The sequence below is a fragment of the Nicotiana attenuata genome, unplaced genomic scaffold (assembly GCF_001879085.1).
Source record: "Nicotiana attenuata strain UT unplaced genomic scaffold, NIATTr2, whole genome shotgun sequence".
NCBI lineage: Eukaryota > Viridiplantae > Streptophyta > Magnoliopsida > Solanales > Solanaceae > Nicotiana > Nicotiana attenuata.
In genome coordinates this window covers 50591-67032 of record NW_017674500.1, presented here as the reverse complement: position 1 = coordinate 67032, position 16442 = coordinate 50591, and positions in this window count along the sequence as shown.

Sequence of the window (16442 nt, the reverse complement as noted above, 5' to 3'; positions counted from 1 at the left end):
TTTGTTATGTGCTCCTATTTGTGGGGGCGCACGAGGTGACGAGAGTCCGTGCGTAGCTGCTAATATGTGTAAGTCTGGGTAGTCTAGGACCCAAAAAGCATGCTATACTTGGAATATCTATGATCTTATTGACAATTAATTTTCTTAAATCCTATCGAATTGGTAAATAAATTTCTAAGAGGATTAAACTTTATTTTCTTGAATTGTTAAAAGAGAATTTGGCTTTTCCTTGGATAATTGTTCCCTGATAAATTCATGATTGACTGATTGTCGTGTTTATTTATATTTGACCGCGTCGCATGTATGATTCGCGAGCGGGGTAATAGATGCATCTATGGTTCGGGCCGCTCGACCCTCGGCAGTGCACATTTTACATTTATGTTGGATCGGACCGTACGACCTCGGCATGAGTTGCGCATGTTTGAATTGCTTGTCTTGAGATCTATTGATATTGTTGTCTGCTCTCCCGACTTGAGATAATTGTTAATTAATGGATTATGAATCCGGAGACTTTAAATAAAAAGGAACTTTCACCTGTTTAGTGACTCATTTAAATTTTACTATTATTTTTAATAAATCCGTGAGTCATCGCATTAATAATATTATTACTGGACCTTTAGTAAGTGTCGAAGTTGCCATCTCGTCTCTACTTCTTCGAGATTAAGCGGGATACTTACTGAGTACACGTTGTATTTGTACTCATACTACACTTCTGTGCATTTTTGTTGCACTGGCACATGCACCTCTAGTGGCCTAGTGGGCGTAGCAGCATGGTTGACACGGAGACTAGGTGACCTCTATTTCCTCTAGGCGACCCGCAGCTAGTATAGTCTCTCTCAGGATTCTATTTATTTTCTGTCCAATTATATTCCGGCCAGCTGTTGTACTTTATTCGATTTTTCTTAGAAATTGCTCATGCACTTGTGACATCGGATTCTGGGATGGTTATGAAGTATTCTGTATTAATTGCTTATCATTTAATTTGAATTGAAGCGATTATCTTTTTAATTGGTAAATGTGAAGGAAAATCATAGATTTCAAGAGTATTAAAACGAAAATTTAATTAAGTATTTTTGGTTGGCTTGCCTGACAGTGGTGTCCGACGCCGTCACGACCCTTAGTGGATTTGGGGTCGTGACACGCGGACACTAACCATGCTAAATATTTGAGTTATTTGGATTATATATAAATGATCTTAAAATTTAAACCTTCTCGATAAATATAGATAATCATTGCATATTAATTAAGAAACACTACATAAAAATGATTAAACATTTAATTCTATTTTTCTTTTTTAGTACCATTCTTGCCAGTGTCACTGGATCCAAAAAATAGTCAGGAAGCAAAATAATAACTCATATTTATGGCAAAAGAATCAAAGGTTGAGACTATGAAGGACTCTTTGGATACGACTTGACTCTTTTACTGCTGGTTGAACTCTTATTTGGTGTGTTGATATTTTCTATAAATTATGTCTATTTTAAATTTTCAGTTTCTAAAACTTTATTTTTCAATAATAATTATTTCTATAACAATGTGAGTGAAAATACTATCCTTAATTCAAAACTTATTTTAGTCGGCTATTTAAAATTTAAATTTTTTTTTTGGCCAATGATTTTCTTTCTAGTATGACTCCATTTTGATATTTGACATTAACCATGTTAAGTATGTGAGTTATTTGAATTATATTTACATAATCTTAAAATTTAAACCTTATAGATAATTATAGATAATCATTTGATATTGATTAAGAAACACTACATGAAAAAGGCTAACATTTTCTCAAATCTCGTAGTGATAATTTTATTTTTGCACCATTCTTATTGGTGCCATTGGAACCTAAAATTAGTCACAAAGCGAAATAATAGCTCGTATTATGAGCTATGGCAAAGCACAATGTTGGCATAATATGAACGATTCTTTGGTTACGATGTGACTCTTTTACTACGACTTGAATTCTTTTTTGGTATGCTATTACGTTCAAAAAAATATTTCTATTTTGAAGTTTCAATTTCTACAACATTATATATATTTAAATAATGATTATCTTTATAATGATGCAAGTAAAGATATTATCCTTAATTTAAATCTAATTTAATCGGCTATCTAAGAATTTAAATGGTTCTTTGGCCGGTGAAATTTTATTTTAGTATGACTCCATTTTGAGTTTATCGATATCTCTAGCCACAGATTTTAAATTTTGAATACCCTACATACATATATAGATTTTTGTTCTTTGAATCATTAAATGTTAGATTAATTGCTTGTTATTATATAACATTGCATATATTGTCTTAATATTGTCAAGTAGTTTTTTCTCGACACCTTACTTGGCTTAACCACAATGCAAACTACTTAAATTACAATTAAATTCAAATTCAAATTCAGTTTGTTGGTAATAGTGATTTTCTTAAAAACGACACAATGTAAATAAAAAAAATATATTTTAAGATATCCTTATCTTATAATCTATGTATTTGAGTTGAAACAACATCTAAAATCGATGAGATCGGCTTCCAATTTTTTTTTTTCACTCAACAATGATGAAACAGAAGAAGAAATACATTGTCATCTCTTATTTCTGGTTTTCAGATTTTTCATACATTTTTTCTATATTTATTTTCTTTTATCTTATTATTATGTCTTTCTTTCTTTTGTTACACAAAATTAATTTATTTCGTAATAAAAGGATGAAGTTTAATAGAAATTGTCTACATAAGAACTTTATTTATATATTTAGTCTTTGGTTGAAATTCTGTCATTTTTTTTTTGGCTTTATCTTATCAACCTAAACAGGTGCTCACCCAAACACTTCAATTAAAAAATTGAGGATGTGCAATTTATATATAATTCATATATAACAGGTGTATAATCGTGTGTAATCGGTATATCATCTATGTATATTAGCTAGAAAAAGTAAACAATAAAGCTAGCCGGATATTTATGTAATAATCCATAAGATTTCGGTTTTTGATTTTATCCATGATGTGACTTCTATTATAATTATTTTAAAAACTCTCTACTAAAATTTAATAATATCTTATCTTTTGTTTAATAATTACATTATATTTTAAAAAATATTCTCATTTCGAAATAATTTGTTAACATTTTAAAAATAACTATTTCATGTTACACCAACTTTTAAATATACTTTATGTTATACTTGAATATCGCTACAAAAACTGCTAATTAGAAACCGATATCCCTCTTTTTGACTTCGAGAAAAAAATCTTTCACATAATTTAATGATTCAAAACTAATATTCTTCAATAAAAAAAATACTATACCCTTGCAATGTTGGTTTAACTGCAGCTAAATAAGAGGTTTCGGCTTATACCCTTCAATTGCTAGAACGTGTTAATAGAAATTAATGATAGAAATTATATAGCCAAAGTTTTGTTATTTGTTTGATCCATTTATATAAATTGACTTTTCAAACAAATATTTTTCAAAAACAAAAAAACAACTTGTGTTGAATATTGACTGATTTTTGTAATGTTTCTTTCTCCAGCATGTAGGTTTACTTTATTATACATGTAAGCAAATTTTTATCAACTTTTAAACTTTTTTTTTGTTCTCTTAATAAACATAGACGTGTACCCTATATATTTGTGATGACCCAAAAGGTCATCACTTGATTTACGAGTAAATTCTGTGTTTCAAGGCCTTAGAAGCCTCCTTTTTCCTCACCTCGATTTGCGTGCGCGGTCCGGACGTATATCCGGAACGCTTTTATCTGGAAATGTGATGATTATGTTAATTTGGCCATTAAAATTGAATTTAAGTTGACTTCGGTCAATATTTTGGGTAAACGGATCCGGACCTGTGATTTGATGGTCCCCGAGGGTCCGTAGGAAAATATGGGACTTGGGCGTATGCCCGGAATCGTATTCCGAGGTCCCAAGCCCGAGAAATGAATTTTTGAAAGAAATCGTTTTATTGAAAATATAAGAGTTTTTGGAATTTGATTATATTTGAAATTTATGGTATTGGACCCGTATTTTGGTTCAGGAGCCCGGTACAAGTCCAATATCACATTTAAGATGCGTCTGTGAAATTTTGTAAGAAACGGAAGTCGTTTGATGTGATTCGGACCCGTAGTTGTGAAATTTGATACTTTGAAAGTTTTGAGATTTTTCTTAGATTTCTATACTAAATTCGTTGTTTAAGATGTTATTTTGGCGATTTGATCGCACGAGAAAGTCCGTATGATATTTTTAGACTTGCGTGCATGTCTGGTTTATAGCCCCGAGGGCTCGGGTGAGTTTCGGATAGGCGCCGGGGCGATTCGAACTTAGAAAATCTGGTGTAGTTTGCTGGTGTCCAGGTTTTTGTTCTATGCGATTGCATAGGTAGGTTCGCAATCGCATAGTGTAGTCTTTGGGGGTCATCATTTGTTCTACGCGATTGCATAGGTAGATCCGCGATAGCATAGAGTTAATTCTGGGGGTCATCATTTGTTCTATGTGATTGCATAGGTAGGTCCGCGATAGCATAGAGTTAATTCTGGGGGTCACCATTTGTTCTATACGATCGCATAGGTACGTCCGCGATAGCATAGAGTTAATTCTGGGGGTCACCATTTGTTCTATGCGAACGCATCCAATCGTGGGCGAACGCATAGTTTCCCTGTCCAGTTATTTTAAAACAGTAGCAAAACGGGTAGAACTTCTTCTTCACCATATTTTCGAGGTTTACAGCCCTAAGAACGATTTTCTTCAACAATTATCATCCCCAAGTCATAGGTAATCAATTCTAAACTTTGTTCTTTCAATTCCTTACTGTTTTTCATCACTTTTAAATCAAAAATCAAGGGTTTTGATGGTAGAAATTAGTAATTTGGGTAGAGTTAGGGCTTTTTGAATAATTGGGATTTAGACCTCGATTTGCGGTCCGATTTCAAAATAAATTATATATTCGGGCTCGTGGGTGAATGAAAAATCGGGTTTTGGTCCGAACCTCGTGTTTTGACCAAGCGGGCCCGGGGTCGGTTTTTGGCTTTTTGGGGAAAATAATAGAAAACCTATAAATTAGCATTGGATTGAATTATTTAGCATTTATTGATGTTGTTAAATTAATTTGGACTAGATACAAGTAATTTGGAGGCGAATTCTACAGGAGAAACGGTGTTTGAGGCTTGAGTTGGCCATGGAAGTTTGAGGTAAGTGTTTGGTCTAATCTTAGCTTGAGGGATTATGAGTTGTGTCTTATTTTCTATGTGTTAGCTGTAGAGTACAACGTATAGGCATGGTGACAAGTATCTATACGTCGGTGTCAAGCATGCCCGTGAGTCTTGTATTGTAATTGTTATGACTCCGTTGTGGTTTATTCGTGCTTCATATGAGGATTATCATTATTGTTCCCTTGCCGGGATGTTGTTGCTATATTATTGTTCCCTTGCCGGGATGTTGTTGTTATGTAATTGTTCCCTTGCCGGGATGTTGTTGTTATGTTATTATTCCCTTGCCGGGATGTTGTTATTATATTATTGTTCCCTTGCCGGGATTCGTTTATGATTGGTGTTGATATGTGAAATGGGAGCGGGTTGCACGCCTGCAACGGTAATATATGAAATGGAAGCGGGTTGCACGCCTGCAACGGTAATACATGAAATGGGAGTGGGTTGCACGCCTGCAACGGTAATACATGAAATGGGAGCGGGTTGCACGCCCGCAATGGTAATATATGAAATGGGAGCGGGTTGGACGCCTGCAATGGTATTATATGAAATGGGAGCGGGTTGCACGCCTGCAACGGTACTATGTGATTTGGGATCGGGTTGCACACCTGCAATGGTATTACATGTACACTTGTTTCTTATTTCCTTATCTTTTGCTGGTATTTGATTTATGGCGTTCTTTATATTTTTCTACTATTATTCTGTTGTTACCTGTTACTCCCCGCAGCATGTTTCCCCCGCCCAACTTTAGTTGCAATTATTTAATTTTATTCCTGATGTATATGATTTAACTGTATAGGTTTATTTGATAGTCTGGTCCTAGCCTCGTCACTATTTCGCCGAGGTTAGGCTAGGCACTTACCAGCACATGGGGTCGGTTGTGCTGATACTACACTCTGCACTGTGTGCAGATACTGATACCGGAGCGTTTCGAACGCAGTGAGGGTGCTGTATTCAGTCCATTCCGGCGACCCCGAGGTAGTCCTGCAGTCGTCCGCAGGCCTTGGCGTCTCCTCCTATCATTTCCCTTTCTGTTTTTACTTATTTAGAGACAGATTCGTATATTTCTATTCAGACCTTATTTGTAGTATTCTTAGATAGTCCGTGACTTGTGACACTAAATTCTGGTAGAGTTGTATTTAGACTTCCGCAGTTTGTATTAAGTTAAATTATCAGATTCGTCTTCCGCTTGTTTAATGATATTATTATTTCTGCTATTATATATATATATATATATATATATATATATATATATATATATATATATATATATATTGTTTTTCGAAATTATAAGGACTAAAGGCTTGAAAAGGGTAATTAAATTAGAATGGTTGGCTTGCTTAGCTTTCACTAGTAGGCGCCATCACGACTCCCGAGGGTGGAAAATCCGGGTCGTGACAAGTTGGTATCAGAGCTCTAGGTTAATTCACGGACAAGCTTATTAGAGTCTGAGGGATCGGTACGGAGACGTTGTATTTATTCCCAGAGGGTACAGAGTTAGGGAAAAACTTCACATCTATTCTTTCCTGTCGTGCGTTTGGTTTCTCAATGCTAATTGAATTTCTACTCTGTTTTCCACGAATGGCGAGGTCACGTACCGCTTCTTCAGCCGAGCGGCAGCTCAGACCAGTGATGGATCAACTACATCTTCAGATGCCTTTGTGGAGGTTGGACAGGTTCACTAAGCTCTTCACTATCACTTTTTGCGGTGCATCTTTTGAGGATCCCCAGGATTATTTAGACAGCTGTCATGAGGTTCTCAGGAACATGGGGATAGTGGAGACCAGTGGGGTCGACTTTGCTACTTTTCGCTTATCCGGATCCGCCAAGACTTGGTGGAGGGATTATTTTGGCTAGACCAGTTGGGTCACCAGCTTTGACTTGGGACCAGTTTTCTCAGCTATTTCTGGAGAAGTTTCTTCCTATCACTCGGAGAGAATCTATCAGAGGCAGTTTGAGCGTCTCTAACAGGGTTCTATGATTGTTACTCAGTACGAGACCAGATTTATTGACTTGGCTCGTCATGCTCTTCTTATACTTCCCACTGAGAAGAGAGAGAGAGAGTGAGGAGGTTCATTGAGGGACTCATTCAGCCTATTCGACTTCAGATGGCTAAGGAGACGGGGAGTGAGATTTCCTTTCAGGATGCAGCCAATGTGGCCAGGAGGGTTGAGATGGTTCTATCACAGGGAGGTGGTTAGGGGTCTGACAAGAGGCCTCGTCATTCAAGCAGATTCAGTGGTGCCTCGTCTGGAGGCAGGGATTTATATGGTAGAGGCCATCCTCTTAGGCCTTTTCAGTCGGCACTTCAGGCTTCTCATGGTGCCCTAGGTGGCCGTGGTTCTCACATGCAGTATTCTGCTCAGCAGTCTTATAGTGCATCGCTAGCTCCTATCAATGCACCTCCGCTTCAGAGTTTTCAGGGTCGTCAGCCCCAGCAGCCGAGGGCTTGTTTTACTTATGGCGACACGAGGCACATTGCTAGATATTTCCCTCGAGCACCGAGCAGTTCTCAGCACCAGGGTTCCCGTGCCATGGTTCAGGCACCGAGTATTCCACCGCCCGCTCAGCCAGCTAGAGGTGGGGGTAGAGGTGCTAGAGGTGGAGGTAGAGGTATTAGAGGTGGAGGTCAGGCCGCTAGAGGTGGAGGCCAGCCAGCAGCAGGCCATCTCAGAGATGTAGTTCAGAGTGGTAAGGCCCAGCCCCGATGTTACGCTCTTCCAGCCAGGCCAGAGGCTGAGGCTTCCGATGCAGTTATCACAGGTATTGTTCTGGTTTGTAGTAGGGATGCTTCAGTTCTATTTGATCCAGGATCTACGTACTCCTATGTGTCATCTTATTTTGCACCATATCTGGTCATGCCTAGTGATTCCTTGAGTGCTCCTGTATATATGTCTACACCGGTGGGTGATTCTATTGTGGTAGATCGTGTCCATCGTTCTTGTATAGTTGTGATTGGGGGTCTTGAGACCCGAGTAGACTTATTACTTCTGGACATGGTTAATTTTGATGTCATATTGGGGACAGACTGGTTATCACCTTACCACGCGATCTTGGACTGTCATGCCAAGACTATGACCTTAGCCTTGTCAGGGTTGCCTCATTTAACGTGGATAGGGACTCCTGGTTATTATACCCGTAGTGTTATCTCATATATGAAGGCTCGGCGCATGGTCGAGAAGGGCTATTTGGCCTATTTGGTATATGTTCGTGATTCTAGTGCTGAGGTTCCTTATATGGATTCTCTGCCTGTTGTTCTTGAGTTACCTGAGGTATTTCCTTCAGACCTCCCGGGTATGCCACCCGACAGGGATATTGACTTCTGCATTGATTTGGCTCCGGGCACTCAGCCCATTTCTATCTCGTCGTATCGTATAGCCCCACCTAAGTTGAAAGAGTTGAAGGAGCAGTTGCAAGACTTGCTTGAAAAAGGCTTCATTAGACCTAGTGTCTCGCCTTGGGGTGCGTCGGTGTTGTTTGTTAAGAAGAAGGACGGATCAATGAGGATGTGTATAGATTACCGGCAGTTGAACAAGGTTAAAATCAAGAATAAGTATCATTGCCGAGGATTGATGATTTGTTTGATCAGCTTCAGGGTGCCAAGGTATTTTCAAAGATTGACTTGAGATCTGGCTACCATCAATTGAGGATTAGGGCATCGATGTCCCTAAGATAACTTTCCGCACTCGGTACGGGCATTATGAGTTCTTGGTGATGTCATTCGGATTGACAAATGCCCCAGCAGCTTTTATGGATTTGATGATATTTTGATTTATTCCAGCAGCTGGGAGGAGCATGAGCAGCATCTGAGAGTTGTTCTTCAGACTTAGAGAGATAGTTAGTTGTATGCTAAATTTTCGAAGTGCGAGTTTTGGTTAGGGTCAGTTGCTTTCTTGGGTCATGTTGTTTCAGCAGAGGGTATTCAGGTGGATCCAAAGAAGATAGAGGCAGTTAAGGATTGGCCTAGACCCGCATCAGCTACAGAGATCCGGAGTTTCCTGGGTTTGGCAGGCTATTATAGTCGATTTGTGGAGTGGTTTTCATCTATTCCAGCCCCGATGACCAGGTTGACCCAGAAGGGTGCCCAATTCAGGTGGTCGGGCGAGTGTGAGGCGAGTTTTCAGAAGCTCAAGACAGCTTTGGCTGCAGCACCGGTATTGGTGTTGCCCACAGGTTCAAGGACATATATGGTTTATTGTGATGTATCTCGTATTGGACTTGGTGCGTGTTGATGCAGGATGGCAAGGTCATTGCTTATGCTTCACGTCAGTTGAAGATTCATGTGAAGAACTATCCGGTCCATGATTTGGAGTTAGTAGCCATTGTTGACGCGCTGAAGATTTGGAGGCACTATTTATATGGTGTGTCATGTGCGGTGTTCACAGATCACAAGAGTTTGCAATACTTGTTCAAGCAGAAGGAGTTAAATTTGAGGTAGAGGAGGTAGTTGGAGATATTGAAAAACTATGATATCACCATCTTATATCATCCGGGGAAGGACAATGTGGTGGCCGATCTTTGAGTAGGAAGTCAACCAGTATGGGCAATCTTGCGTATATTCCGGTCGGTGAGAGGCCGCTTGCTTTGGATGTTCAGGCTTTGGCCAATCAGTTCGTGAGATTGGATGTTTCTGAGCCCAGCCGTGTATTAGCTTGCACAGTTGCTTGTTCTTCTTTATTGGAGCGTATCCGAGATCGGCAGTATGATGATCCTCATTTGTGTGTCCTTAGAGACACGGTGCAGCACGGTGGTGCCAAGCAGGTTACATTAGGAGATGATGGAGATTTGAGGCTTCAAGGTCGAGTTTGTGTGCCTAATGTGGATGGACTCCGAGAGTTGATTTTAGAGGAGGCCCATAGTTCCCGATACTCTATTCATCCGGGCGCCGCTAAGATGTATCAGGATTTGCGGCAGCATTATTGGTGGAGGAGGATGAAGAAAGATATTGTTGCGTATGTGGCTCGGTGTTTGAATTGTCAGCAGGTAAAGTACGAGCATCAGAGACCTGGTGGTTTGTTTCAGAGGATTGAGCTGCCCGAGTGGAAGTGGGAGCGTATTACTATGGACTTTGTTGTTGGACTCCCACGGACTCAGAAGGAGTTCAATGCAGTGTGGGTTATTCTTGATAGGCTGACCAAGTCAGCACATTTCATTCCTGTGGCAGTCTCCTATTCTTCTGAGAGGTTAGCTGAGATCTACATCCGGGAGATTATTCGTCTTCATGGTGTGCCCGTGTCTATCATTTCTGATCGAGGTACACAGTTTACCTCACATTTCTAGCGGGCAGTTCATCGTGAGTTGGGCACACGGGTCGAGTTGAGCACATCATTTCATCCTCAGACGGACGGGCAGTCTGAGCGTACTATTCGGATTTTGGAAGATATGCTCCGAGCTTGTGTTATTGACTTTGGAGGCTCGTGGGATCAGATTTTGCCTTTAGCGGAGTTTGCCTACAACAACAGTTACCAATCGAGCATTCAGATGGCTCCTTATGAGGCTTTACATGGTAGGCGGTGTCGGTCGCTGGTTGGATAGTTTGAGCCGGGAGAGGCTCGGTTGTTGGGTAAAGATCTAGTACATGATGCCTTGGACAAGGTCAGGATCATTCAGGATAGGCTTCATACAGCTCAGTCCAGGCAAAAGAGTTATGCCGACCGTAAGGTTCGTGATGTGGCATTCATGGTTGGCGAGCGGGTATTGCTTCGAGTCTTGCCTATGAAGGGCGTGATGAGATTTGGAAAGAAGGGCAAGCCTACCCCTAGGTTCATCGTGATGTGGCATTAATGGTTGGCGAGCGGGTATTGCTTCGAGTGTCGCCTATGAAGGGCGTGATGAGATTTGGAAAGAAGGGCAAGCCTACCCCTAGGTTCATTGGCCCGTTTGAGCTTCTTGATCGAGTGGGAGAGGTGGCTTACAGACTTGCGTTGCCGTCGAGTTTATCAGCCGTGCATCCAGTGTTTCATGTGTCCATGCTTCGAAATTATCACGGCGATCCATCCCACGTGTTAGACTTCAACACTGTCCAGTTGGACAAGGACATGTCATATGAGGAGGAGCCGGTAGCTATTCTAGACCGGGAGGTTCGTCAGTTGAGATCGAAGAGTTTCCCTTCTGTTCATGTTAAGTGGTGAGGTCAGCCTGTTGAGGCATCAACCTAGGAGTCCGAGTCCGATATGCGGAGCCGTTATCCCCATCTTTTCCCCGACTCAGGTACTTCCTTCTTATGTCCGTTCGAGGACGAACGGTTGTTTTAGAGGTGGAGGATGTGATGACCCAAAAGGTCATCACTTGATTTACGAGTAAATTCTGTGTTCCAAGACCTTAGAATCCTCCTTTTTCCTCACCTCGATTTGCGTGCGCGGTCCGAGCGTATATCCGAAACGCTTTTATGTATAAATGTGATGAAAATGTTAATTTGGCCTTTAAAATTAAATTTAAGTTGACTTCGGTCAATATTTTGGGTAAATGGACCCGGACCTGTGATTCGACGGTCCTGGAGGGTTCGTAGGAAAATATGGGACTTGGGCGTATGCCCGGAATCGAATTCCGAGGTCCCAAGCCCAAGAAATGAATTTTTGAAAGAAATTGGTTTACTAAAAATATAAGAGTTTTTGGAAATTTGATTATATTTAAAATTTATGGTATCGGGCCCGTATTTTGGTTCCGGAGCTCGGTACAGGTTCAATATCACATTTAAGATGCGTCTGTGAAATTTGGCAAGAAACGGAAGTCGTTTGATGTGATTCGGACCCGTAGTTGTGAAATTTGATACTTTGAAAGTTTTGAGATTTTTCTTAGATTTCTATGCTAAATTCGTTGTTTAAGATGTTATTTTGGCGATTTGATCGCATGAGCAAGTCCGTATGATATTTTTAGACTTGCGTGCATGTTTGGTTTAGAGCCTCGAGGGCTCGGGTGAGTTTCGAATAGGCGTCGGGGTGATTTGAACTTAGAAAATCTGGTGTAGTTTGCTGGTGTCCGGGTTTTTGTTCTACGCGATCACATAGGTACGTTCGCGATCGCATAGTGTAGTCTCTGGGGGTCATCATTTGTTCTACGCGATTGCATAGGTAGGTCCGCAATAGCATAGAGTTAATTCTGGGGGTCATCATTTGTTCTATGCGATTGCATAGGTAGGTCCGCGATAGCATAGAGTTAATTCTGGGGGTCACCATTTGTTCTATGCGAACACATCCAATCGTGTGCGAACACATATGTTCCCTGTCCAGTTATTTTAAAATAGTAGCAAAACGGACAGATCTTCTTCTTCACCATATTTTCGAGGTTTATAGCCCTAAGAACGATTTTCTTCAACAATTATCATGCCCAAGTCATAGGTAATCAATTCTAAACTTTGTTCTTTCAATTCCTTACTGTTTTTCATCACTTTTAAATAAAAAATCAGGGGGTTTCATGGTAGAAATTAGGAATTTGGGTAGAGTTAGGGCTTTTTGAATAATTGGGATTTGGACCTCGATTTGCGGTCCGATTTCAAAATAAATTATATATTCGGGCTCGTGGGTGAATGGGAGATCGGGTTTTGGTCCGAACCTTGTGTTTTGACCAAGCGGGCCCGGAGTCAGTTTTTGGCTTTTTGGGGAAAATGATAGAAAACCTATAATTTAGCATTGGGATTGAATTATTCAGCATTTATTGATGTTGTTAAATTAATTTGGACTAGATACAAGTAATTTGGAGGCGAATTCTAAAGGAAAAGCGGTGTTTGAGGCTTGAGTTGGCCGTGGAAGTTTGAGGTAAGTGTTTGGTCTAACCTTAGCTTGAGGGATTAGGAGTTGTGTCTTATTTGCTATGTGTTAGCTCTAGAGTACGACGTATAGGCATGATGATGAGTATCTATACGTCGGTGTCAAGCATGCTCGTGAGTCTTGTATTGTAATTGTTGTGGTTTATTCGTGCTTCATATGAGGATTATCATTATTGTTCCCTTGCCGGGATGTTGTTGCTATATTATTGTTCCCTTGCCGGGATGTTGTTGTTATGTAATTGTTCCCTTGTCGGGATATTGTTGTTATATTATTGTTTACTTGCCGGGATGTTGTTGTTATGTAATTGTTCTCTTACCGGGATGTTGTCGTTATGTTATTGTTCCCTTGCCGGAATTCTTTTATGATTGGTGTTGATATATAAAATGGGAGCGGGTTGCACGCCTGCAACGGTAATATATGAAATGGGAGCGGGTTGCACGCCTGCAACGGGACTATATGAAATGGGAGCGAGTTGCACGCCTGCAGCGGTAATACATGAAATGGGAGCGGGTTGCACGCCTGCAACGGTATGAAATGGGAGCGGGTTGCACGCCTGCAATGGTATTATATGAAATGGGAGCGGGTTGCACGCCTGTAACGGTACTATGTAATTTGAGATCGGGTTGCACGCCTGCAACGGTATTACATGTACACTTGTTTCTTATTTCCTTATCTTTTGCTGGTATATGATTTATGGCGTTCTTTTCATTTTCTACTGTTATTCTGTTGTTACCTGTTACTCCCCGCACCATGTTTCCCCCGCCTAACTTTAGTTGTAATTATTTGCTTTTATTTCCGTTGTATATGATTTAACTGCACAGGTTTATTTGGTAGTCTGTTCCTAGCCTCGTCACTACTTCGCCGAGGTTAGGCTAGCCACTTACCAACACATGGGGTAGGTTGTGCTGATACTACACTCTGCATTGTGTGCAGATACTAATACCGGAGCGTTTGGACCGCACCGGGGGTGCTGTCTTCAGTTCATTCAGGCGACCCGAGGTAGTCCTGCAGACGTCCGCAGGCCTTGGCGTCTCCTCCTATCATTTCCCTTTCTGTTTTTACTTATTCAGAGACAGATTTGTGTATTTCTGTTCAGACCTTATTTGTAGTATTCTTAGATAGTTCGTGACTTGTGACACTAAATTCTGGGTAGAGTTGTATTTAGACTTCCGCAGTTTGTATTAAGTTAAATTATCAAATTTGTCTTCCGTTGTTTAATGATATTATTATTTCCGCTGTTTTATATATATTGTTTCGAAATTATAAGGACTTAAAGACTTGAAAAGGGTAACTAAATTGGAATGGTTGGCTTGCCTAGCTTTCACTAGTAGGCGCCATCACGACTCCCGAGGGTGGGAAATCCGGGTCGTGACAATATTACATTTATTTTAAAAAAATTGCTTTATTCAAGTCTAGCTATAGTGTTTAAAGAACTATAATTATAGGATTTTAAACGTAAAAGAGTTTATAGTTATATGAAGTACTTTTTTTTTGCAAGAGGCGAAGCAGTATTTAAATAATTTGAATTAAGATAACAAAAGTTCCTGATATGATTACATAAGATCATTAACCGAATTAAGTATGATAACATGGTAACAAAAGATAAATTTCTTTTTTATTTTAATTCAAATTTATAAACTTTATCTATAAATTCAAAATTATCCTTTAGTATATATGATTTGTATTTGACTAACATAGTCAAATATAAAATAAAGTTACCATATACTATTGACATTTATTAGCTTGCCACTTGGCCTAACCATAATTTCAATTATATATGGTAACTTTATAGCTCTAATATATATATAGATTCCCCAATCAAAATCAAAAGAAAAGTGTGGGAAAGAGTTAAGGCTTTAAAAGGTTTTTGTCATTGCTTAAAATCAAAAGTACCAACTAGTCATATTTTTCTTCAAGGTTCATCCCTGCTATTTTATCTTGTTTTCTTCTTTTATTTTATTTGTTTGCCTTTCTTTTATCTTTTGATTTTTTAAGAAAATGTTACTTGATTTTAAATTTTTTGATTCCAAAGGTTGAATTTTTCATTTTGCTTTTTATATTTGTATTTGTCTGCATCCCGTTAAATTTTAGACCATCTCTTAAACTTTTCTCAGATTTGTCACGTGAATATGATTTGTGTATTAATTGGAGGGTCGACCATAGATTTGTTCTTTTTCATTTATAAATAATAATATTTATATATGTCTTCAAAAGTTTCACTGACAAACACTAAGTGATTTAAATCTTTAATTATTTTATTTTTATTTATTTTATTGTGCAAAATTAAATTAAAGTGAGATGTTCAATTTGTAACAGTTGACTACAAACTAGTTTTTTCAAAATAAAAAAAAATATTTTTATAGCAATATTTGTTTAGGCAAGAAAGGATGTGGCCATTAAGCCGGTGATGGAACTTTGCATCATCTGATAACCTTCTATTAGCAAATAGAAAAAAAGAAAAACAGAAAAGCTTTTCTATGCATCTAGTATTGATTATCTAGTGAACTTTGAAAACAAATATTCACGAGATATGGAAACTTGTTTATTTGTTTAAATTTGATATTTTTTTGGGTTACTGCAATGGTGGAAAGAACTTTTATTTTTATAAAATTTTGCATTGGTGATAACTGATAACTTTTTGAATGATTGTTTAGTTTGATATACATAGAATAAAATGTTGAAACTTAAAGACCTGCCTACTGATGTGATATTTTTTGTTTTTAAAACATGACGAGTCGTCAATTGCAATTATAATGATAATATTTATAGTCATATATTGTGTTAAGTGATCGTTACTTTTTATATATATATATATATATATATATATATATATATATATATTTCTTAGTATCACAATTGTGTATATTAGCTTGAGGTCGCGGTTCTGTCTTAAAATTCAGAACCCATACACTTAAAATCCTGGCTCCGCCTCTGCTTCTGCTGAAGTTTTTGAAAAAGCTTGATCCAGGACAAAAAAACTTCAGCTATTTAAGTGCTGAAGTTTTTACAAATGAGCTAAATAACTTCAACATCTTATCCAAGACAAAAAAACTTCAGCCCCGTATACTAGAATGCTGAAGTTTTGCGTGATTGCCTTTGCTACTTCAGCCCCATATGCTGAAGTTACGCGAAAAAGTGGGTACGCTGGCCATTTTTTTTGCAAAGCGAGCACAAGTTAAAACGTGACCCAAAAAGCGGGTATAGATGCAAACTCCCCAATCACGTTGGGCAATAACTAAAAGTCAAAACATGCTTCTGTAATTGAAGGTTTAATATCTTTAGTTAATAGCTCTTTTTATTTTCTATTTTAAACTACTACATATTTAAATTCAAATTAAATTAGTTTATTGGTCCACGGGCTGGCCCAGACCCAATCTTGGTCAAGCCCCAAGGGCTGCATGATGATTTGGGCCGGGTTTGTAAGCCTCATTTTTCAAGCGGGCTTGAAAAATTTTAGCCCAATCCTATCCAAGTAGCGGGCTGGTTGGGCTGGCTCA